The sequence below is a fragment of the Hyla sarda genome, unplaced genomic scaffold (genome assembly GCF_029499605.1).
Source record: "Hyla sarda isolate aHylSar1 unplaced genomic scaffold, aHylSar1.hap1 scaffold_185, whole genome shotgun sequence".
Lineage (NCBI taxonomy): Eukaryota > Metazoa > Chordata > Amphibia > Anura > Hylidae > Hyla > Hyla sarda.
This window is the reverse complement of record NW_026608499.1, coordinates 67,568-91,663: the sequence shown is the minus strand read 5'-3', so window position 1 is coordinate 91,663 and position 24,096 is coordinate 67,568. Positions and strand designations below refer to the sequence as shown.

The 24,096-nt window shown below is 44.6% G+C and overlaps 9 non-coding genes across 9 annotated transcripts; all 9 read left to right on the top strand.

The window, feature by feature from the left end:
- Nucleotides 1-4,797: 4,797 nt before the first annotated feature.
- Nucleotides 4,798-4,997, top strand: LOC130314907 (U2 spliceosomal RNA). Its single transcript, XR_008862516.1, has one exon. It is a non-coding gene; the product is annotated as a U2 spliceosomal RNA (small nuclear RNA).
- Nucleotides 4,998-7,088: 2,091 nt separating this feature from the next.
- On the top strand, nucleotides 7,089-7,279 carry LOC130314952 (U2 spliceosomal RNA). The gene has a single exon (XR_008862540.1). It is a non-coding gene; the product is annotated as a U2 spliceosomal RNA (small nuclear RNA).
- Nucleotides 7,280-9,381: 2,102 nt separating this feature from the next.
- Nucleotides 9,382-9,572, top strand: LOC130314951 (U2 spliceosomal RNA). The gene has a single exon (XR_008862539.1). It is a non-coding gene; the product is annotated as a U2 spliceosomal RNA (small nuclear RNA).
- A 2,087-nt stretch (nucleotides 9,573-11,659) lies between these two features.
- Nucleotides 11,660-11,850, top strand: LOC130314950 (U2 spliceosomal RNA). The gene has a single exon (XR_008862538.1). It is a non-coding gene; the product is annotated as a U2 spliceosomal RNA (small nuclear RNA).
- Nucleotides 11,851-13,948: 2,098 nt separating this feature from the next.
- LOC130314874 (U2 spliceosomal RNA) lies at nucleotides 13,949-14,139 on the top strand. The gene has a single exon (XR_008862490.1). It is a non-coding gene; the product is annotated as a U2 spliceosomal RNA (small nuclear RNA).
- A 2,082-nt stretch (nucleotides 14,140-16,221) lies between these two features.
- LOC130314948 (U2 spliceosomal RNA) lies at nucleotides 16,222-16,412 on the top strand. The gene has a single exon (XR_008862536.1). It is a non-coding gene; the product is annotated as a U2 spliceosomal RNA (small nuclear RNA).
- A 2,095-nt stretch (nucleotides 16,413-18,507) lies between these two features.
- LOC130314947 (U2 spliceosomal RNA) lies at nucleotides 18,508-18,698 on the top strand. Its single transcript, XR_008862535.1, has one exon. It is a non-coding gene; the product is annotated as a U2 spliceosomal RNA (small nuclear RNA).
- A 2,095-nt stretch (nucleotides 18,699-20,793) lies between these two features.
- LOC130314946 (U2 spliceosomal RNA) lies at nucleotides 20,794-20,984 on the top strand. The gene has a single exon (XR_008862534.1). It is a non-coding gene; the product is annotated as a U2 spliceosomal RNA (small nuclear RNA).
- A 2,091-nt stretch (nucleotides 20,985-23,075) lies between these two features.
- Nucleotides 23,076-23,266, top strand: LOC130314945 (U2 spliceosomal RNA). The gene has a single exon (XR_008862533.1). It is a non-coding gene; the product is annotated as a U2 spliceosomal RNA (small nuclear RNA).
- The last annotated feature ends 830 nt before the right edge of the window (nucleotides 23,267-24,096 follow it).

Sequence of the window (24,096 nt, the reverse complement as noted above, 5' to 3'; positions counted from 1 at the left end):
AGGCAAGGGATTTACGATATAACCTTTTATGATTCTGAGGTTTGCCAGAGGGTCTACATGGACTTAGAAGTGATGAAGAGGAGGAATGAGCCAGCTATAATGAGTAAGGTGAAAGTGGAGCCATTATTCATGAATATGTCTAAGGTTGTTATAGTCCATATGTACAACCCGAAGGTTTCGGATGAGATGGTGACCAATTTTTTGTACCGATATTGTGATGAAGTTAAATTTCTTGGAAGACTCAAGAACAGACATGGGTACTTTAATTGTAAAAGGAAATTTGTTGTAAAATTTAAAAAGGACGAAGGAATGGAAGAGGGAAGGAAGAGTATACCACAGGTATTTTCTATTGGAGGAGAAAGAGGTTTTTGTTTTTATGAAGGACAGTTGCAGTACTGTAGACGTTGTCACGCTTATGGACATGTACAGGAGTCTTGCCCTGAGCAAGGAGTATGCTGCAGGAATTGTGGGAAATCAGGTCACAACTCGGGTGAATGTACTGAGAAGAAAACGTGTGATATCTGTGGTAGTGAGGAGCATTTGGCTAGAGGATGCAGTTTATGGTATAGAAAGAAAATGAGCTATGCTGACGCAGCAGGAAATAGAAGAGAGGAAAGAGGAGAAAGGCCATTTCCACGTGTTTTTGGTGTGAATGCTGAGGTGACTCAGGTGATTGACGAGAACTCTGTAAAAGGGAGTGCAGCAGGTGTGACAGTGCAGCACATGAATACTCAGGAAAAATCTGGAAAAGGGGAGGAGGGTGACTCCACTGGTGTGCATTGTGAGGAGACTGGTGTTGGTGAAGAGTTTACTGAGGTCAGTAAGAAGAAAGCACGTAAAGGGAAAAAAGAGAAAGTGGTGGAGAGTGTGGAGACTGTGTGTAGGGAGGTTCCCCCATGTGAAGAAACAATTGAGGATTTTGAATGCCCAAACCCAGTGGTGGGGGAGGAGGAGGGGATGGAGTTTCAGGAGAATGAGAGTGAGAGATCCCTAACACCTGGGCAGAGGGTGATTAGTGGGGAGGAGAATGTAACATCTGAAGAGGAGGAGAAGGAGGAGGAGGAGGGGGAAGATGAAGATGAAGATGCAAATGGAGGCTTTCAAGGTAAAAGTAAAAGGTGTAAGAAAGGGAGTTGGTCAGGGGATCAGACGGATCCTGTGTATGGAGGTGAGAAAATGATGGACAGGGACTCTCAAGTGGGGTCGCCTGATTGCTATGGGATGCTGCTAAGGAAGGTTGAAGGTCAGAATACTAACTTCTAGTTAAAATGGATGTTAAGAAAATGGATTGCCTTCTTTCCTTTTTAATGGCATTGGTTGTGGCTACTCTTAATGTTCGGAGTATAGGAACAACCATCAGAAGAGCAGCAGTTTTTGATTTTTTGGAGAATGTGAAGGGAGATATATTTTGTTTACAGGAGTGTGCAATTAAGTCTGCACCTTATGTAGATGAATGGAAGAGAGGGCAGTCTTTTTGGTCTACATGCACAGAGAATAAAAATGAAGGTGTGGGGATTTTATTGTGTAACAGGGACATTAAAGTTTTAAATTGCCAAGTTTTAGTACCAGGTCGTTGTATGGTTTTAAATTTTCAGTTTTTAGGCCAGAGAATGAGAGTTTTTAATGTATATGCGCCAGCAGAAAAACAGGCACGTGTGTTATTTTTAGAGTCTCTTAAACTTTTTATTCCTGGTCGTGATGGTACTATTATTGTTGGTGATTTTAACTGCATTAGATCCGTCAATGATCGTGAGAGCTCTGCTAAGGTTAGAACTGATATTACTTCAAATGTTTTAAACCAAATTATTCAAGACTTACATTATTCTGATGTTGGACTGATGGTTAGCACTGATGAAAGATACACCTATATATCAGATAGTGGCCGCTGTAAATCCCGGATTGATTACATTCTTGTCTCTGAGGGGATTAAGGTGGTCCGGTGCAATCAAATGATGTCAACTTTCTCAGATCATAAGATGGTGTCGGCAGAAATAAGTATTGCAGAGTCCTTTCATTTTGGTAGAGGGCTCTGGAAATTAAATGTAAGTCTATTAGAAGATGAAGAAGTAATGGCCGGTTTTAAAGATTTTTTTTTATCTTGTACTTCTAAACAATCTGTTTTTAGTAATGTTTTAGCTTGGTGGGATTGGGCAAAAAGTGAGTTTGCTAAGTATTTTAAGTTCATTTGCATAAGGAGGGCACAAGAAAAGAGGAGGGGTTATGAAAGGCTTATCTCACGTTTAGAAACTCTCTTTAAGTTTAAACATGTTGGTGTGGAGGTGGAGGAGGAAATTGAGAAGGTGAAAATTGAGATGAAGAACAGGTTGTTGGAAAGAGGTAGAAATATTGTTTTTAAATCCAAAGTTCAACATTTGGAGGAAAATGAACAATGTACAAGATATTTCTTTAAAAAATGTTTTAATGCTAGGGGTGTTTTTAAGTCTGTTTTAACTCCTACAGGGGAAGTTGTTGGTGATGAGATGGTGAAGGAGATTGGCAGATTTTATGAAACACTTTTTAGTAATAAGAGCAGAGCCAGTGAGACGGAGATGAATGATTATTGTAATATTTTAGAGAATAATGTCCCTGAAGGAAAAAGTGCATTTTTAATTGAGGAAGTTTGTGAAGGGGAGATCAAGCAGGCTCTGGACAAGACAGCGAAAGGGAAGACACCGGGCTGTGATGGCCTCCCCTTTGAGTTTTATTCAGTTTTTTGGCATATTTTAAAGCAAGATTTTACACGGGTGGTGCAATATGTTTTTAACTCAGGTATTTTAGCGGAGTCTATGAAGAAAGGAGTTATTACCTTGATACATAAGAAAGGTGATGAAAGAGATTTGAAAAACTGGAGGCCGATCACATTATTGAATACAGATTATAAGATCATTGCAAAGATTGTGGCGAACAGGATGAGTGACATAGTTGAGCACCTTGTTGGAGAATACCAAGTTTGTGCAGTGCCAAATAGGAGAATAACTGATAATTTATTAGTTTTAAGAGACTCTATTTATTATAGTAATTTTAATAAGAATGCACTTTTTGTGGAATCCATTGATTTTGAAAAAGCTTATGACAGAGTTGCTCATGATTTTTTGTTTATGGTTTTAAAGCATATGGGTATTCCTGAGAAGCTACTGTTTGTGATTAAAAGTTTTTATTATGGGGCAACAAGTCAGATTTTAGTCAATGGACATGTGGGGCCGGGTTTTAATATTTTATCAGGAGTACGACAGGGATGCCCACTCTCCCCAATTTTATTCATTTGTGTCATTGAGGCCTTGCTCAAAAATGTACAGAAGGACAAATGTGTGAGTGGTGTTTTTATCCTGGGAAGTAATGGAAGGAATTTGAAGGTTTTAAGTTACATGGATGATGTGGTTTTTACTTGCACTTCCCAAGCTGATCTTAATAGAGTGAATTTGCATGTAAAGATTTTTTGTTGTATTGCTGGTATGAAAGTCAATTGGGGGAAGTGCCAATTGAGTAATTTTGGAAAGCAAGGAAAAGTGGTGGTGGATGGCGTGGATGAGAAGGAAGATATTGAAGTGTTAGGGGTTGTTTTTGAAAAAAATCTAAAAGGAGGGAAAAGTTATGAGAAGTTGGAGGAGAAGATAGAGAAGAAATTATCTTTTTGGAAATTGAGAAACTTGTCCCTTAAAGGTAAAGTTCTGATTTTAAAGGCAGTAATTTTGCCACTACTATTATATACTGCAATGGTTTTCCCACCCGGCAAATTATGGACCAGAAGGATGACAAGGAAGTTGTTTATTTTTTTCTGGGGTTCAAAGATGGAAAAGATGAAGAGGGAGGAAGTGATGAAGAGCGTGAAGAAAGGCGGATATAATTTCCCGGATATTAATCTGTTTTTAAAGACTCATTACTTTCTTTTAATTTATAAAGTGTCTCAGTGCAATAATTGGGTGGCAGACATGAGCAGGTATTTGGCAGGATGGTTGTTTTCCAAATGGGGCTGGTGTGAGAAGGATCTGAGGAGACCAATAGCGCAAGTTATACCTACCTTCTATGTGGTTCTCAGATCTTTCAGTGATCAATTTGGTTTGAGTTCCCTGGGAAAACCTGAGAAAAAGAAAATTGAAAATGAAATAAGAAAAAATGAGAGATTATATGAAGTACCATTCTGCACTACTGCTCAGTCTGTGAAGATCTGGAATCTTTTTAATGTTAGAGGATTATCCAATAGACAGAGAGATGTAAACTGGATGACTTTTCATGGCTGCCTCCCAACCAGAGCTTTCCTGAATGGACGAGGAATAAGAGTGAGCGAGAAATGTCCAAGAGAGGGTTGTGGAGGCAGGGAGGATACAGTGCACTTATTTTGGAACTGTTTTTATGCAAGAGAATTTTTTATGCTTCTACAGAGGTTTTTTTCTGCAATCACGGGATATGTTGATTTTAATTTTGAGAAGATTTTTATTGGTCAGGATTTTAGCAGGAGAGAGGACACACGTGAAAGCTGGATTGTATTTTCTGTTTTTAAAGAAGTTTTATGGGATTCTAGAAACCTGCTTGTTTTTAAAAATGTGTGTATTTCTCCAAGGGAGTTGAAGAGACTTTTTTTTGGAAGGTTGTTTATTATTTTTCTATTTGACAAGAAGAGAATGGGAGAGGAAGAGGCTGAAAAGATTTGGAGATACAAGGAATGGAGAAAGTTGTAAGTATCCTGATCAAGGTTTTGAATTTGTGCTTCTCTTATAGTTTTCTTATTGAGATATTTTTCCGCATGATGTTTTTTCAGACTTTGTTTAGAAGTGATGAGTTTTGGTAGGTGACCTGATGATCGCTTGAACAATAGTCTGTAACTGAGGAAAAAAAAAAAAAAAAAATCTGTTCTTATCAGTTTAATATCTGATACGTCCCCTATCTGGGGACCATATATTAAATGGATTTTTGAGAACGGGGGCCGATTTCGAAGCTTGCTTCCGTCGCCCTATGCATTGACCCGATATGGCAGTATCTTCGGGTACAGTGCACCACCCCCTTACAGGGTTAAAAAGAAAGATTCCTACTTTCATTGCTACCTGCTTGCTGGCTAGCCAGCTAGCCAGCCCTGTTGGCCTTGCTGCTGCTGCAGCCAAAAAACAAAAGGTGGTGCTGCTGCTGCTTCTGCTGCTTCTGCTTCTGCTTGTGTCTGGCCGCTGTTGGAGCGTCCAGGCACAGGACTTCTGCTGCTGCTGACTAAATGGCCTCCTTAATTGGATCATTTGAGTAGCCAGCACACCTGTGCAGGTAGGGCATGACATGATAGGCAGCTGCCTTGATAGCGGGTGGGTGCTGAATGTTCCTAATTGACAAAATAAGATTAATGCTTATGAAGAAATATAAAATCTCATCCCTTCCCCAATATCGCGCCACACCCCTACCCCTTAATTCCCTGGTTGAACTTGATGGACATATGTCTTTTTTCGACCGTACTAACTATGTAACTATGTAACATAACATGGGGGGGGGGGGGGGGTCTCCTGGCTGTTCACACAGGTGTGTCATTGCTGTACATTGACCATGCATTGCTTCTGTGGTATTGCAAAGGCAAAGACAAATGCTTCCAGCCATCCATTGCACTAATGGATTGGTCATCAGCTGGCTGTCTATGTCCCGCATCAATATAGACCAAAGTACAGAGGGTTAGGCTATGCTATTGTGCACCTACCTGATGCATCAGAAGGTGCGAGGCCCTTGCTAAATTCTGTGCACAGACTTTGAGATCTATACTTTAGACTGTATCTAAACCTGCTCCAACATGGACTGACATTCTGGCCTACTTTCAGCCGATGCGACTTGTCTGTCGCTGAACAGTCGCTTTTTATGTATTCAGCACCTATGTATAATGTTGTAAAAATGCTCTAGAAGCTAAAGTCGCAGAAATGTCACACATATTTGGCCTGCAACTTTCTGTGCGACAAATTCAGACAGGAAAAATCAGTATAAATCCTTAGAAAATTATCCCCCAGTGTCTCCATCTGCTGGCGGTATTGAATAAGCATTGCTGCACTGATGGGGTATGCATTAGACGAAAAAAAAGAAGAAAAAGAAGAATAATACGCCCAGAAAAGAGGCGAAAAGGAGAAAAACGTAAAAAAACGTGAAAAAAAAGTAAGAGGAAGAGAAGGGAAAAAAAGGTGGAAATGGGTTTAAAAGTGATTTCGGCGGAGAAATATATATATATATATATATATATATATATATATATATATATACGCGCACACACACACATATATATAAACGTATTCTCCGTTGAGATATTGCAGCCGCTGCTGTGTCCAGGCCCAGGAGCCTTAGCACTGTGCTGTGATGTCACTCAATACCACTGACATCACTAGGTGTAAACAACATCTCTCCTTTGCTGTGTATGTGACTATGGAGCTGTTTGGTGATGTCGTCTATTATGGCCTTCATAGAAGCAACAGGAGATTGTTGCATCCATCTAGAACCCTCAGAACTACAGTGCTATGATGTCACTCACTTCCACAGGCCTTGCAGAGTGTAAACAACAACAACCCAGCTTTGTTGTGTATGTAACCATAGGGATTTGTGATGTCACCTAGAACCTTCACAGCAGCGACAGCTTTATGAGGAGCATCAGCACTGCTCTGCCTGAGCAGAACCATCACCGCCATAGGTTGTCAAATAACCCGGGTTTAACCCACACAGGTAAGTCCAATGGGGTGCAGGCATGTCCTCTATGCTTACAGCTTCCCGTGGGTGTTGGTTTGATACCGTTTGGGGACAGCCAAGGAGGCATCTGCAGGCAACAAAGGTAGGTGTGTGCTTGTGTGTGTGTTTCCTATGCAGATCCTAAGCCCGGTGTCACATGCAAGTAGGAGGAGTAAGAAGGGTTCCTGGCAAATCCGGGTTATGGATTGCATTTAAAAAGGCCCCGTGGGAGTGCAATGGGCCCCTGTCTTGCTGCTTAGCAATAATGGTATGGGTTTAGGTTCTGCTGTGTGTACTGGTGGTTGACTGCCCCCCAGCCCAGAGTGTGCATGGAAAATTGTCTGGCAGCCTCCCTGACAGCAAGCAGTGATAGTGCCCATGAAGGGCACCTTGTTGGGCCCGCCCCTTTCACGGTTATCGCTTCTCGGCCTTTTGGCTAAGATCAAGTGTAGTATCTGTTCTTATCAGTTTAATATCTGATACGTCCCCTATCTGGGGACCATATATTAAATGGATTTTTGAGAACGGGGGCCGATTTCGAAGCTTGCTTCCGTCGCCCTATGCATTGACCCGATATGGCAGTATCTTCGGGTACAGTGCACCACCCCCTTACAGGGTTAAAAAGAAAGATTCCTACTTTCATTGCTACCTGCTTGCTGGCTAGCCAGCTAGCCAGCTAGCCAGCCCTGTGGGCCTTGCTGCTGCTGCAGCCAAAAAACAAAAGGTGGTGCTGCTGCTGCTTCTGCTGCTTCTGCTTCTGCTTGTGTCTGGCCGCTGTTGGAGCGTCCAGGCACAGGACTTCTGCTGCTGCTGACTAAATGGCCTCCTTAATTGGATCATTTGAGTAGCCAGCACACCTGTGCAGGTAGGGCATGACATGATAGGCAGCTGCCTTGATAGCGGGTGGGTGCTGAATGTTCCTAATTGACAAAATAAGATTAATGCTTATAAAGAAATATAAAATCTCATCCCTTCCCCAATATCGCGCCACACCCCTACCCCTTAATTCCCTGGTTGAACTTGATGGACATATGTCTTTTTTCGACCGTACTAACTATGTAACTATGTAACATAACATGGGGGGGGGGGGGGGGGTCTCCTGGCTGTTCACACAGGTGTGTCATTGCTGTACATTGACCATGCATTGCTTCTGTGGTATTGCAAAGGCAAAGACAAATGCTTCCAGCCATCCATTGCACTAATGGATTGGTCATCAGCTGGCTGTCTATGTCCCGCATCAATATAGACCAAAGTACAGAGGGTTAGGCTATGCTATTGTGCACCTACCTGATGCATCAGAAGGTGCGAGGCCCTTGCTAAATTCTGTGCACAGACTTTGAGATCTATACTTTAGACTGTATCTAAACCTGCTCCAACATGGACTGACATTCTGGCCTACTTTCAGCCGATGCGACTTGTCTGTCGCTGAACAGTCGCTTTTTATGTATTCAGCACCTATGTATAATGTTGTAAAAATGCTCTAGAAGCTAAAGTCGCAGAAATGTCACACATATTTGGCCTGCAACTTTCTGTGCGACAAATTCAGACAGGAAAAATCAGTATAAATCCTTAGAAAATTATCCCCCAGTGTCTCCATCTGCTGGCGGTATTGAATAAGCATTGCTGCACTGATGGGGTATGCATTAGACGAAAAAAAAGAAGAAAAAGAAGAATAATACGCCCAGAAAAGAGGCGAAAAGGAGAAAAACGTAAAAAAACGTGAAAAAAAAGTAAGAGGAAGAGAAGGGAAAAAAAGGTGGAAATGGGTTTAAAAGTGATTTCGGCGGAGAAATATATATATATATATATATATATATATATATATATATATATATACGCGCACACACACACATATATATAAACGTATTCTCCGTTGAGATATTGCAGCCGCTGCTGTGTCCAGGCCCAGGAGCCTTAGCACTGTGCTGTGATGTCACTCAATACCACTGACATCACTAGGTGTAAACAACATCTCTCCTTTGCTGTGTATGTGACTATGGAGCTGTTTGGTGATGTCGTCTATTATGGCCTTCATAGAAGCAACAGGAGATTGTTGCATCCATCTAGAACCCTCAGAACTACAGTGCTATGATGTCACTCACTTCCACAGGCCTTGCAGACTGTAAACAACAACAACCCAGCTTTGTTGTGTATGTAACCATAGGGATTTGTGATGTCACCTAGAACCTTCACAGCAGCGACAGCTTTATGAGGAGCATCAGCACTGCTCTGCCTGAGCAGAACCATCACCGCCATAGGTTGTCAAATAACCCGGGTTTAACCCACACAGGTAAGTCCAATGGGGTGCAGGCATGTCCTCTATGCTTACAGCTTCCCGTGGGTGTTGGTTTGATACCGTTTGGGGACAGCCAAGGAGGCATCTGCAGGCAACAAAGGTAGGTGTGTGCTTGTGTGTGTGTTTCCTATGCAGATCCTAAGCCCGGTGTCACATGCAAGTAGGAGGAGTAAGAAGGGTTCCTGGCAAATCCGGGTTATGGATTGCATTTAAAAAGGCCCCGTGGGAGTGCAATGGGCCCCTGTCTTGCTGCTTAGCAATAATGGTATGGGTTTAGGTTCTGCTGTGTGTACTGGTGGTTGACTGCCCCCCAGCCCAGAGTGTGCATGGAAAATTGTCTGGCAGCCTCCCTGACAGCAAGCAGTGATAGTGCCCATGAAGGGCACCTTGTTGGGCCCGCCCCTTTCACGGTTATCGCTTCTCGGCCTTTTGGCTAAGATCAAGTGTAGTATCTGTTCTTATCAGTTTAATATCTGATACGTCCCCTATCTGGGGACCATATATTAAATGGATTTTTGAGAACGGGGGCCGATTTCGAAGCTTGCTTCCGTCGCCCTATGCATTGACCCGATATGGCAGTATCTTCGGGTACAGTGCACCACCCCCTTACAGGGTTAAAAAGAAAGATTCCTACTTTCATTGCTACCTGCTTGCTGGCTAGCCAGCTAGCCAGCCCTGTGGGCCTTGCTGCTGCTGCAGCCAAAAAACAAAAGGTGGTGCTGCTGCTGCTTCTGTTGCTTCTGCTTCTGCTTGTGTCTGGCCGCTGTTGGAGCGTCCAGGCACAGGACTTCTGCTGCTGCTGACTAAATGGCCTCCTTAATTGGATCATTTGAGTAGCCAGCACACCTGTGCAGGTAGGGCATGACATGATAGGCAGCTGCCTTGATAGCGGGTGGGTGCTGAATGTTCCTAATTGACAAAATAAGATTAATGCTTATGAAGAAATATAAAATCTCATCCCTTCCCCAATATCGCGCCACACCCCTACCCCTTAATTCCCTGGTTGAACTTGATGGACATATGTCTTTTTTCGACCGTACTAACTATGTAACTATGTAACATAACATGGGGGGGGGGGGGGTCTCCTGGCTGTTCACACAGGTGTGTCATTGCTGTACATTGACCATGCATTGCTTCTGTGGTATTGCAAAGGCAAAGACAAATGCTTCCAGCCATCCATTGCACTAATGGATTGGTCATCAGCTGGCTGTCTATGTCCCGCATCAATATAGACCAAAGTACAGAGGGTTAGGCTATGCTATTGTGCACCTACCTGATGCATCAGAAGGTGCGAGGCCCTTGCTAAATTCTGTGCACAGACTTTGAGATCTATACTTTAGACTGTATCTAAACCTGCTCCAACATGGACTGACATTCTGGCCTACTTTCAGCCGATGCGACTTGTCTGTCGCTGAACAGTCGCTTTTTATGTATTCAGCACCTATGTATAATGTTGTAAAAATGCTCTAGAAGCTAAAGTCGCAGAAATGTCACACATATTTGGCCTGCAACTTTCTGTGCGACAAATTCAGACAGGAAAAATCAGTATAAATCCTTAGAAAATTATCCCCCAGTGTCTCCATCTGCTGGCGGTATTGAATAAGCATTGCTGCACTGATGGGGTATGCATTAGACGAAAAAAAAGAAGAAAAAGAAGAATAATACGCCCAGAAAAGAGGCGAAAAGGAGAAAAACGTAAAAAAACTTGAAAAAAAAGTAAGAGGAAGAGAAGGGAAAAAAAGGTGGAAATGGGTTTAAAAGTGATTTCGGCGGAGAAATATATATATATATATATATATATATATATATATATATATACGCGCACACACACACATATATATAAACGTATTCTCCGTTGAGATATTGCAGCCGCTGCTGTGTCCAGGCCCAGGAGCCTTAGCACAGTGCTGTGATGTCACTCAATACCACTGACATCACTAGGTGTAAACAACATCTCTCCTTTGCTGTGTATGTGACTATGGAGCTGTTTGGTGATGTCGTCTATTATGGCCTTCATAGAAGCAACAGGAGATTGTTGCATCCATCTAGAACCCTCAGAACTACAGTGCTATGATGTCACTCACTTCCACAGGCCTTGCAGAGTGTAAACAACAACAACCCAGCTTTGTTGTGTATGTAACCATAGGGATTTGTGATGTCACCTAGAACCTTCACAGCAGCGACAGCTTTATGAGGAGCATCAGCACTGCTCTGCCTGAGCAGAACCATCACCGCCATAGGTTGTCAAATAACCCGGGTTTAACCCACACAGGTAAGTCCAATGGGGTGCAGGCATGTCCTCTATGCTTACAGCTTCCCGTGGGTGTTGGTTTGATACCGTTTGGGGACAGCCAAGGAGGCATCTGCAGGCAACAAAGGTAGGTGTGTGCTTGTGTGTGTGTTTCCTATGCAGATCCTAAGCCCAGTGTCACATGCAAGTAGGAGGAGTAAGAAGGGTTCCTGGCAAATCCGGGTTATGGATTGCATTTAAAAAGGCCCCGTGGGAGTGCAATGGGCCCCTGTCTTGCTGCTTAGCAATAATGGTATGGGTTTAGGTTCTGCTGTGTGTACTGGTGGTTGACTGCCCCCCAGCCCAGAGTGTGCATGGAAAATTGTCTGGCAGCCTCCCTGACAGCAAGCAGTGATAGTGCCCATGAAGGGCACCTTGTTGGGCCCGCCCCTTTCACGGTTATCGCTTCTCGGCCTTTTGGCTAAGATCAAGTGTAGTATCTGTTCTTATCAGTTTAATATCTGATACGTCCCCTATCTGGGGACCATATATTAAATGGATTTTTGAGAACGGGGGCCGATTTCGAAGCTTGCTTCCGTCGCCCTATGCATTGACCCGATATGGCAGTATCTTCGGGTACAGTGCACCACCCCCTTACAGGGTTAAAAAGAAAGATTCCTACTTTCATTGCTACCTGCTTGCTGGCTAGCCAGCTAGCCAGCCCTGTGGGCCTTGCTGCTGCTGCAGCCAAAAAACAAAAGGTGGTGCTGCTGCTGCTTCTGCTGCTTCTGCTTCTGCTTGTGTCTGGCCGCTGTTGGAGCGTCCAGGCACAGGACTTCTGCTGCTGCTGACTAAATGGCCTCCTTAATTGGATCATTTGAGTAGCCAGCACACCTGTGCAGGTAGGGCATGACATGATAGGCAGCTGCCTTGATAGCGGGTGGGTGCTGAATGTTCCTAATTGACAAAATAAGATTAATGCTTATGAAGAAATATAAAATCTCATCCCTTCCCCAATATCGCGCCACACCCCTACCCCTTAATTCCCTGGTTGAACTTGATGGACATATGTCTTTTTTCGACCGTACTAACTATGTAACTATGTAACATAACATGGGGGGGGGGAGGGGGGGGGTCTCCTGGCTGTTCACACAGGTGTGTCATTGCTGTACATTGACCATGCATTGCTTCTGTGGTATTGCAAAGGCAAAGACAAATGCTTCCAGCCATCCATTGCACTAATGGATTGGTCATCAGCTGGCTGTCTATGTCCCGCATCAATATAGACCAAAGTACAGAGGGTTAGGCTATGCTATTGTGCACCTACCTGATGCATCAGAAGGTGCGAGGCCCTTGCTAAATTCTGTGCACAGACTTTGAGATCTATACTTTAGACTGTATCTAAACCTGCTCCAACATGGACTGACATTCTGGCCTACTTTCAGCCGATGCGACTTGTCTGTCGCTGAACAGTCGCTTTTTATGTATTCAGCACCTATGTATAATGTTGTAAAAATGCTCTAGAAGCTAAAGTCGCAGAAATGTCACACATATTTGGCCTGCAACTTTCTGTGCGACAAATTCAGACAGGAAAAATCAGTATAAATCCATAGAAAATTATCCCCCAGTGTCTCCATCTGCTGGCGGTATTGAATAAGCATTGCTGCACTGATGGGGTATGCATTAGACGAAAAAAAAGAAGAATAATACGCCCAGAAAAGAGGCGAAAAGGAGAAAAACGTAAAAAAACGTGAAAAAAAAGTAAGAGGAAGAGAAGGGAAAAAAAGGTGGAAATGGGTTTAAAAGTGATTTCGGCGGAGAAATATATATATATATATATATATATATATATATATATATATATATATATATATATATACGCGCACACACACACATATATATAAACGTATTCTCCGTTGAGATATTGCAGCCGCTGCTGTGTCCAGGCCCAGGAGCCTTAGCACTGTGCTGTGATGTCACTCAATACCACTGACATCACTAGGTGTAAACAACATCTCTCCTTTGCTGTGTATGTGACTATGGAGCTGTTTGGTGATGTCGTCTATTATGGCCTTCATAGAAGCAACAGGAGATTGTTGCATCCATCTAGAACCCTCAGAACTACAGTGCTATGATGTCACTCACTTCCACAGGCCTTGCAGAGTGTAAACAACAACAACCCAGCTTTGTTGTGTATGTAACCATAGGGATTTGTGATGTCACCTAGAACCTTCACAGCAGCGACAGCTTTATGAGGAGCATCAGCACTGCTCTGCCTGAGCAGAACCATCACCGCCATAGGTTGTCAAATAACCCGGGTTTAACCCACACAGGTAAGTCCAATGGGGTGCAGGCATGTCCTCTATGCTTACAGCTTCCCGTGGGTGTTGGTTTGATACCGTTTGGGGACAGCCAAGGAGGCATCTGCAGGCAACAAAGGTAGGTGTGTGCTTGTGTGTGTTTCCTATGCAGATCCTAAGCCCAGTGTCACATGCAAGTAGGAGGAGTAAGAAGGGTTCCTGGCAAATCCGGGTTATGGATTGCATTTAAAAAGGCCCCGTGGGAGTGCAATGGGCCCCTGTCTTGCTGCTTAGCAATAATGGTATGGGTTTAGGTTCTGCTGTGTGTACTGGTGGTTGACTGCCCCCCAGCCCAGAGTGTGCATGGAAAATTGTCTGGCAGCCTCCCTGACAGCAAGCAGTGATAGTGCCCATGAAGGGCACCTTGTTGGGCCCGCCCCTTTCACGGTTATCGCTTCTCGGCCTTTTGGCTAAGATCAAGTGTAGTATCTGTTCTTATCAGTTTAATATCTGATACGTCCCCTTTCTGGGGACCATATATTAAATGGATTTTTGAGAACGGGGGCCGATTTCGAAGCTTGCTTCCGTCGCCCTATGCATTGACCCGATATGGCAGTATCTTCGGGTACAGTGCACCACCCCCTTACAGGGTTAAAAAGAAAGATTCCTACTTTCATTGCTACCTGCTTGCTGGCTAGCCAGCTAGCCAGCCCTGTGGGCCTTGCTGCTGCTGCAGCCAAAAAACAAAAGGTGGTGCTGCTGCTGCTTCTGCTGCTTCTGCTTCTGCTTGTGTCTGGCCGCTGTTGGAGCGTCCAGGCACAGGACTTCTGCTGCTGCTGACTAAATGGCCTCCTTAATTGGATCATTTGAGTAGCCAGCACACCTGTGCAGGTAGGGCATGACATGATAGGCAGCTGCCTTGATAGCGGGTGGGTGCTGAATGTTCCTAATTGACAAAATAAGATTAATGCTTATGAAGAAATATAAAATCTCATCCCTTCCCCAATATCGCGCCACACCCCTACCCCTTAATTCCCTGGTTGAACTTGATGGACATATGTCTTTTTTCGACCGTACTAACTATGTAACTATGTAACATAACATGGGGGGGGGGGGTCTCCTGGCTGTTCACACAGGTGTGTCATTGCTGTACATTGACCATGCATTGCTTCTGTGGTATTGCAAAGGCAAAGACAAATGCTTCCAGCCATCCATTGCACTAATGGATTGGTCATCAGCTGGCTGTCTATGTCCCGCATCAATATAGACCAAAGTACAGAGGGTTAGGCTATGCTATTGTGCACCTACCTGATGCATCAGAAGGTGCGAGGCCCTTGCTAAATTCTGTGCACAGACTTTGAGATCTATACTTTAGACTGTATCTAAACCTGCTCCAACATGGACTGACATTCTGGCCTACTTTCAGCCGATGCGACTTGTCTGTCGCTGAACAGTCGCTTTTTATGTATTCAGCACCTATGTATAATGTTGTAAAAATGCTCTAGAAGCTAAAGTCGCAGAAATGTCACACATATTTGGCCTGCAACTTTCTGTGCGACAAATTCAGACAGGAAAAATCAGTATAAATCCATAGAAAATTATCCCCCAGTGTCTCCATCTGCTGGCGGTATTGAATAAGCATTGCTGCACTGATGGGGTATGCATTAGACGAAAAAAAAGAAGAATAATACGCCCAGAAAAGAGGCGAAAAGGAGAAAAACGTAAAAAAACGTGAAAAAAAAGTAAGAGGAAGAGAAGGGAAAAAAAGGTGGAAATGGGTTTAAAAGTGATTTCGGCGGAGAAATATATATATATATATATATATATATATATATATATATATATATATACGCGCACACACACACATATATATAAACGTATTCTCCGTTGAGATATTGCAGCCGCTGCTGTGTCCAGGCCCAGGAGCCTTAGCACTGTGCTGTGATGTCACTCAATACCACTGACATCACTAGGTGTAAACAACATCTCTCCTTTGCTGTGTATGTGACTATGGAGCTGTTTGGTGATGTCGTCTATTATGGCCTTCATAGAAGCAACAGGAGATTGTTGCATCCATCTAGAACCCTCAGAACTACAGTGCTATGATGTCACTCACTTCCACAGGCCTTGCAGAGTGTAAACAACAACAACCCAGCTTTGTTGTGTATGTAACCATAGGGATTTGTGATGTCACCTAGAACCTTCACAGCAGCGACAGCTTTATGAGGAGCATCAGCACTGCTCTGCCTGAGCAGAACCATCACCGCCATAGGTTGTCAAATAACCCGGGTTTAACCCACACAGGTAAGTCCAATGGGGTGCAGGCATGTCCTCTATGCTTACAGCTTCCCGTGGGTGTTGGTTTGATACCGTTTGGAGACAGCCAAGGAGGCATCTGCAGGCAACAAAGGTAGGTGTGTGCTTGTGTGTGTGTTTCCTATGCAGATCCTAAGCCCAGTGTCACATGCAAGTAGGAGGAGTAAGAAGGGTTCCTGGCAAATCCGGGTTATGGATTGCATTTAAAAAGGCCCCGTGGGAGTGCAATGGGCCCCTGTCTTGCTGCTTAGCAATAATGGTATGGGTTTAGGTTCTGCTGTGTGTACTGGTGGTTGACTGCCCCCCAGCCCAGAGTGTGCATGGAAAATTGTCTGGCAGCCTCCCTGACAGCAAGCAGTGATAGTGCCCATGAAGGGCACCTTGTTGGGCCCGCCCCTTTCACGGTTATCGCTTCTCGGCCTTTTGGCTAAGATCAAGTGTAGTATCTGTTCTTATCAGTTTAATATCTGATACGTCCCCTATCTGGGGACCATATATTAAATGGATTTTTGAGAACGGGGGCCGATTTCGAAGCTTGCTTCCGTCGCCCTATGCATTGACCCGATATGGCAGTATCTTCGGGTACAGTGCACCACCCCCTTACAGGGTTAAAAAGAAAGATTCCTACTTTCATTGCTACCTGCTTGCTGGCTAGCCAGCTAGCCAGCCCTGTGGGCCTTGCTGCTGCTGCAGCCAAAAAACAAAAGGTGGTGCTGCTGCTGCTTCTGCTGCTTCTGCTTCTGCTTGTGTCTGGCCGCTGTTGGAGCGTCCAGGCACAGGACTTCTGCTGCTGCTGACTAAATGGCCTCCTTAATTGGATCATTTGAGTAGCCAGCACACCTGTGCAGGTAGGGCATGACATGATAGGCAGCTGCCTTGATAGCGGGTGGGTGCTGAATGTTCCTAATTGACAAAATAAGATTAATGCTTATGAAGAAATATAAAATCTCATCCCTTCCCCAATATCGCGCCACACCCCTACCCCTTAATTCCCTGGTTGAACTTGATGGACATATGTCTTTTTTCGACCGTACTAACTATGTAACTATGTAACATAACATGGGGGGGGGAGGGGGGGGGGTCTCCTGGCTGTTCACACAGGTGTGTCATTGCTGTACATTGACCATGCATTGCTTCTGTGGTATTGCAAAGGCAAAGACAAATGCTTCCAGCCATCCATTGCACTAATGGATTGGTCATCAGCTGGCTGTCTATGTCCCGCATCAATATAGACCAAAGTACAGAGGGTTAGGCTATGCTATTGTGCACCTACCTGATGCATCAGAAGGTGCGAGGCCCTTGCTAAATTCTGTGCACAGACTTTGAGATCTATACTTTAGACTGTATCTAAACCTGCTCCAACATGGACTGACATTCTGGCCTACTTTCAGCCGATGCGACTTGTCTGTCGCTGAACAGTCGCTTTTTATGTATTCAGCACCTATGTATAATGTTGTAAAAATGCTCTAGAAGCTAAAGTCGCAGAAATGTCACACATATTTGGCCTGCAACTTTCTGTGCGACAAATTCAGACAGGAAAAATCAGTATAAATCCTTAGAAAATTATCCCCCAGTGTCTCCATCTGCTGGCGGTATTGAATAAGCATTGCTGCACTGATGGGGTATGCATTAGACGAAAAAAAAGAAGAAAAAGAAGAATAATACGCCCAGAAAAGAGGCGAAAAGGAGAAAAACGTAAAAAAACGTGAAAAAAAAGTAAGAGGAAGAGAAGGGAAAAAAAGGTGGAAATGGGTTTAAAAGTGATTTCGGCGGAGAAATATATATATATATATATATATATATATATATATATATATATACGCGCACACACACACATATATATAAACGTATTCTCCGTTGAGATATTGCAGCCGCTGCTGTGTCCAGGCCCAGGAGCCTTAGCACTGTGCTGTGATGTCACTCAATACCACTGACATCACTAGGTGTAAACAACATCTCTCCTTTGCTGTGTATGTGACTATGGAGCTGTTTGGTGATGTCGTCTATTATGGCCTTCATAGAAGCAACAGGAGATTGTTGCATCCATCTAGAACCCTCAGAACTACAGTGCTATGATGTCACTCACTTCCACAGGCCTTGCAGAGTGTAAACAACAACAACCCAGCTTTGTTGTGTATGTAACCATAGGGATTTGTGATGTCACCTAGAACCTTCACAGCAGCGACAGCTTTATGAGGAGCATCAGCACTGCTCTGCCTGAGCAGAACCATCACCGCCATAGGTTGTCAAATAACCCGGGTTTAACCCACACAGGTAAGTCCAATGGGGTGCAGGCATGTCCTCTATGCTTACAGCTTCCCGTGGGTGTTGGTTTGATACCGTTTGGGGACAGCCAAGGAGGCATCTGCAGGCAACAAAGGTAGGTGTGTGCTTGTGTGTGTGTTTCCTATGCAGATCCTAAGCCCAGTGTCACATGCAAGTAGGAGGAGTAAGAAGGGTTCCTGGCAAATCCGGGTTATGGATTGCATTTAAAAAGGCCCCGTGGGAGTGCAATGGGCCCCTGTCTTGCTGCTTAGCAATAATGGTATGGGTTTAGGTTCTGCTGTGTGTACTGGTGGTTGACTGCCCCCCAGCCCAGAGTGTGCATGGAAAATTGTCTGGCAGCCTCCCTGACAGCAAGCAGTGATAGTGCCCATGAAGGGCACCTTGTTGGGCCCGCCCCTTTCACGGTTATCGCTTCTCGGCCTTTTGGCTAAGATCAAGTGTAGTATCTGTTCTTATCAGTTTAATATCTGATACGTCCCCTATCTGGGGACCATATATTAAATGGATTTTTGAGAACGGGGGCCGATTTCGAAGCTTGCTTCCGTCGCCCTATGCATTGACCCGATATGGCAGTATCTTCGGGTACAGTGCACCACCCCCTTACAGGGTTAAAAAGAAAGATTCCTACTTTCATTGCTACCTGCTTGCTGGCTAGCCAGCTAGCCAGCCCTGTGGGCCTTGCTGCTGCTGCAGCCAAAAAACAAAAGGTGGTGCTGCTGCTGCTTCTGCTGCTTCTGCTTCTGCTTGTGTCTGGCCGCTGTTGGAGCGTCCAGGCACAGGACTTCTGCTGCTGCTGACTAAATGGCCTCCTTAATTGGATCATTTGAGTAGCCAGCACACCTGTGCAGGTAGGGCATGACATGATAGGCAGCTGCCTTGATAGCGGGTGGGTGCTGAATGTTCCTAATTGACAAAATAAGATTAATGCTTATGAAGAAATATAAAATCTCATCCCTTCCCCAATATCGCGCCACACCCCTACCCCTTAATTCCCTGGTTGAACTTGATGGACATATGTCTTTTTTCGACCGTACTAACTATGTAACTATGTAACATAACATGGGGGGGGGGGGGGTCTCCTGGCTGTTCACACAGGTGTGTCATTGCTGTACATTGACCATGCATTGCTTCTGTGGTATTGCAAAGGCAAAGACAAATGCTTCCAGCCATCCATTGCACTAATGGATTGGTCATCAGCTGGCTGTCTATGTCCCGCATCAATATAGACCAAAGTACAGAGGGTTAGGCTATGCTATTGTGCACCTACCTGATGCATCAGAAGGTGCGAGGCCCTTGCTAAATTCTGTGCACAGACTTTGAGATCTATACTTTAGACTGTATCTAAACCTGCTCCAACATGGACTGACATTCTGGCCTACTTTCAGCCGATGCGACTTGTCTGTCGCTGAACAGTCGCTTTTTATGTATTCAGCACCTATGTATAATGTTGTAAAAATGCTCTAGAAGCTAAAGTCGCAGAAATGTCACACATATTTGGCCTGCAACTTTCTGTGCGACAAATTCAGACAGGAAAAATCAGTATAAATCCTTAGAAAATTATCCCCCAGTGTCTCCATCTGCTGGCGGTATTGAATAAGCATTGCTGCACTGATGGGGTATGCATTAGTCGAAAAAAAAGAAGAAAAAGAAGAATAATACGCCCAGAAAAGAGGCGAAAAGGAGAAAAACGTAAAAAAACGTGAAAAAAAAGTAAGAGGAAGAGAAGGGAAAAAAAGGTGGAAATGGGTTTAAAAGTGATTTCGGCGGAGAAATATATATATATATATATATATATATATATATATATATATATATATATACGCGCACACACACACATATATATAAACGTATTCTCCGTTGAGATATTGCAGCCGCTGCTGTGTCCAGGCCCAGGAGCCTTAGCACTGTGCTGTGATGTCACTCAATACCACTGACATCACTAGGTGTAAACAACATCTCTCCTTTGCTGTGTATGTGACTATGGAGCTGTTTGGTGATGTCGTCTATTATGGCCTTCATAGAAGCAACAGGAGATTGTTGCATCCATCTAGAACCCTCAGAACTACAGTGCTATGATGTCACTCACTTCCACAGGCCTTGCAGAGTGTAAACAACAACAACCCAGCTTTGTTGTGTATGTAACCATAGGGATTTGTGATGTCACCTAGAACCTTCACAGCAGCGACAGCTTTATGAGGAGCATCAGCACTGCTCTGCCTGAGCAGAACCATCACCGCCATAGGTTGTCAAATAACCCGGGTTTAACCCACACAGGTAAGTCCAATGGGGTGCAGGCATGTCCTCTATGCTTACAGCTTCCCGTGGGTGTTGGTTTGATACCGTTTGGGGACAGCCAAGGAGGCATCTGCAGGCAACAAAGGTAGGTGTGTGCTTGTGTGTGTGTTTCCTATGCAGATCCTAAGCCCAGTGTCACATGCAAGTAGGAGGAGTAAGAAGGGTTCCTGGCAAATCCGGGTTATGGATTGCATTTAAAAAGGCCCCGTGGGAGTGCAATGGGCCCCTGTCTTGCTGCTTAGCAATAATGGTATGGGTTTAGGTTCTGCTGTGTGTACTGGTGGTTGACTGCCCCCCAGCCCAGAGTGTGCATGGAAAATTGTCTGGCAGCCTCCCTGACAGCAAGCAGTGATAGTGCCCATGAAGGGCACCTTGTTGGGCCCGCCCCTTTCACGGTTATCGCTTCTCGGCCTTTTGGCTAAGATCAAGTGTAGTATCTGTTCTTATCAGTTTAATATCTGATACGTCCCCTATCTGGGGACCATATATTAAATGGATTTTTGAGAACGGGGGCCGATTTCGAAGCTTGCTTCCGTCGCCCTATGCATTGACCCGATATGGCAGTATCTTCGGGTACAGTGCACCACCCCCTTACAGGGTTAAAAAGAAAGATTCCTACTTTCATTGCTACCTGCTTGCTGGCTAGCCAGCTAGCCAGCCCTGTGGGCCTTGCTGCTGCTGCAGCCAAAAAACAAAAGGTGGTGCTGCTGCTGCTTCTGCTGCTTCTGCTTCTGCTTGTGTCTGGCCGCTGTTGGAGCGTCCAGGCACAGGACTTCTGCTGCTGCTGACTAAATGGCCTCCTTAATTGGATCATTTGAGTAGCCAGCACACCTGTGCAGGTAGGGCATGACATGATAGGCAGCTGCCTTGATAGCGGGTGGGTGCTGAATGTTCCTAATTGACAAAATAAGATTAATGCTTATGAAGAAATATAAAATCTCATCCCTTCCCCAATATCGCGCCACACCCCTACCCCTTAATTCCCTGGTTGAACTTGATGGACATATGTCTTTTTTCGACCGTACTAACTATGTAACTATGTAACATAACATGGGGGGGGGGGGGGTGTCTCCTGGCTGTTCACACAGGTGTGTCATTGCTGTACATTGACCATGCATTGCTTCTGTGGTATTGCAAAGGCAAAGACAAATGCTTCCAGCCATCCATTGCACTAATGGATTGGTCATCAGCTGGCTGACTATGTCCCGCATCAATATAGACCAAAGTACAGAGGGTTAGGCTATGCTATTGTGCACCTACCTGATGCATCAGAAGGTGCGAGGCCCTTGCTAAATTCTGTGCACAGACTTTGAGATCTATACTTTAGACTGTATCTAAACCTGCTCCAACATGGACTGACATTCTGGCCTACTTTCAGCCGATGCGACTTGTCTGTCGCTGAACAGTCGCTTTTTATGTATTCAGCACCTATGTATAATGTTGTAAAAATGCTCTAGAAGCTAAAGTCGCAGAAATGTCACACATATTTGGCCTGCAACTTTCTGTGCGACAAATTCAGACAGGAAAAATCAGTATAAATCCTTAGAAAATTATCCCCCAGTGTCTCCATCTGCTGGCGGTATTGAATAAGCATTGCTGCACTGATGGGGTATGCATTAGACGAAAAAAAAGAAGAAAAAGAAGAATAATACGCCCAGAAAAGAGGCGAAAAGGAGAAAAACGTAAAAAAACGTGAAAAAAAAGTAAGAGGAAGAGAAGGGAAAAAAAGGTGGAAATGGGTTTAAAAGTGATTTCGGCGGAGAAATATATATATATATATATATATATATATATATATATATATATACGCGCACACACACACATATATATAAACGTATTCTCCGTTGAGATATTGCAGCCGCTGCTGTGTCCAGGCCCAGGAGCCTTAGCACTGTGCTGTGATGTCACTCAATACCACTGACATCACTAGGTGTAAACAACATCTCTCCTTTGCTGTGTATGTGACTATGGAGCTGTTTGGTGATGTCGTCTATTATGGCCTTCATAGAAGCAACAGGAGATTGTTGCATCCATCTAGAACCCTCAGAACTACAGTGCTATGATGTCACTCACTTCCACAGGCCTTGCAGAGTGTAAACAACAACAACCCAGCTTTGTTGTGTATGTAACCATAGGGATTTGTGATGTCACCTAGAACCTTCACAGCAGCGACAGCTTTATGAGGAGCATCAGCACTGCTCTGCCTGAGCAGAACCATCACCGCCATAGGTTGTCAAATAACCCGGGTTTAACCCACACAGGTAAGTCCAATGGGGTGCAGGCATGTCCTCTATGCTTACAGCTTCCCGTGGGTGTTGGTTTGATACCGTTTGGGGACAGCCAAGGAGGCATCTGCAGGCAACAAAGGTAGGTGTGTGCTTGTGTGTGTGTTTCCTATGCAGATCCTAAGCCCAGTGTCACATGCAAGTAGGAGGAGTAAGAAGGGTTCCTGGCAAATCCGGGTTATGGATTGCATTTAAAAAGGCCCCGTGGGAGTGCAATGGGCCCCTGTCTTGCTGCTTAGCAATAATGGTATGGGTTTAGGTTCTGCTGTGTGTACTGGTGGTTGACTGCCCCCCAGCCCAGAGTGTGCATGGAAAATTGTCTGGCAGCCTCCCTGACAGCAAGCAGTGATAGTGCCCATGAAGGGCACCTTGTTGGGCCCGCCCCTTTCACGGTTATCGCTTCTCGGCCTTTTGGCTAAGATCAAGTGTAGTATCTGTTCTTATCAGTTTAATATCTGATACGTCCCCTATCTGGGGACCATATATTAAATGGATTTTTGAGAACGGGGGCCGATTTCGAAGCTTGCTTCCGTCGCCCTATGCATTGACCCGATATGGCAGTATCTTCGGGTACAGTGCACCACCCCCTTACAGGGTTAAAAAGAAAGATTCCTACTTTCATTGCTACCTGCTTGCTGGCTAGCCAGCTAGCCAGCCCTGTGGGCCTTGCTGCTGCTGCAGCCAAAAAACAAAAGGTGGTGCTGCTGCTGCTTCTGCTGCTTCTGCTTCTGCTTGTGTCTGGCCGCTGTTGGAGCGTCCAGGCACAGGACTTCTGCTGCTGCTGACTAAATGGCCTCCTTAATTGGATCATTTGAGTAGCCAGCACACCTGTGCAGGTAGGGCATGACATGATAGGCAGCTGCCTTGATAGCGGGTGGGTGCTGAATGTTCCTAATTGACAAAATAAGATTAATGCTTATGAAGAAATATAAAATCTCATCCCTTCCCCAATATCGCGCCACACCCCTACCCCTTAATTCCCTGGTTGAACTTGATGGACATATGTCTTTTTTCGACCGTACTAACTATGTAACTATGTAACATAACATGGGGGGGGGGGGGGGGGTCTCCTGGCTGTTCACACAGGTGTGTCATTGCTGTACATTGACCATGCATTGCTTCTGTGGTATTGCAAAGGCAAAGACAAATGCTTCCAGCCATCCATTGCACTAATGGATTGGTCATCAGCTGGCTGTCTATGTCCCGCATCAATATAGACCAAAGTACAGAGGGTTAGGCTATGCTATTGTGCACCTACCTGATGCATCAGAAGGTGCGAGGCCCTTGCTAAATTCTGTGCACAGACTTTGAGATCTATACTTTAGACTGTATCTAAACCTGCTCCAACATGGACTGACATTCTGGCCTACTTTCAGCCGATGCGACTTGTCTGTCGCTGAACAGTCGCTTTTTATG